The following is a 260-nucleotide window of genomic DNA, read 5'->3' on the forward strand; positions in this document are numbered from 1 at the left end:
CGCCCGCAGCGCCGCGCAGGAGCCGCAGGAGCGGGTGAAAAAACAAAGCAATGCAAAGAAGCGGTGCCATTCCCATTTTACAGATAGGGCAACTGAGGCACGGCACAAAAGCCTGACTCCAGCCTGTACCTGCTCGGCGCTGCCACCTGTGCCGAGCAACCGGCAAGTGGGGCTGGGATGAGGCCTGCTATGTGTGGCAGCACCGGGGAAACGTTTAGTAGGGGTGGGGGGGGTAGAGATAATGATGATAATAATTGGAA

Source organism: Alligator sinensis, unplaced genomic scaffold (assembly GCF_000455745.1).
Source record: "Alligator sinensis unplaced genomic scaffold, ASM45574v1 scaffold588_1, whole genome shotgun sequence".
Lineage (NCBI taxonomy): Eukaryota > Metazoa > Chordata > Crocodylia > Alligatoridae > Alligator > Alligator sinensis.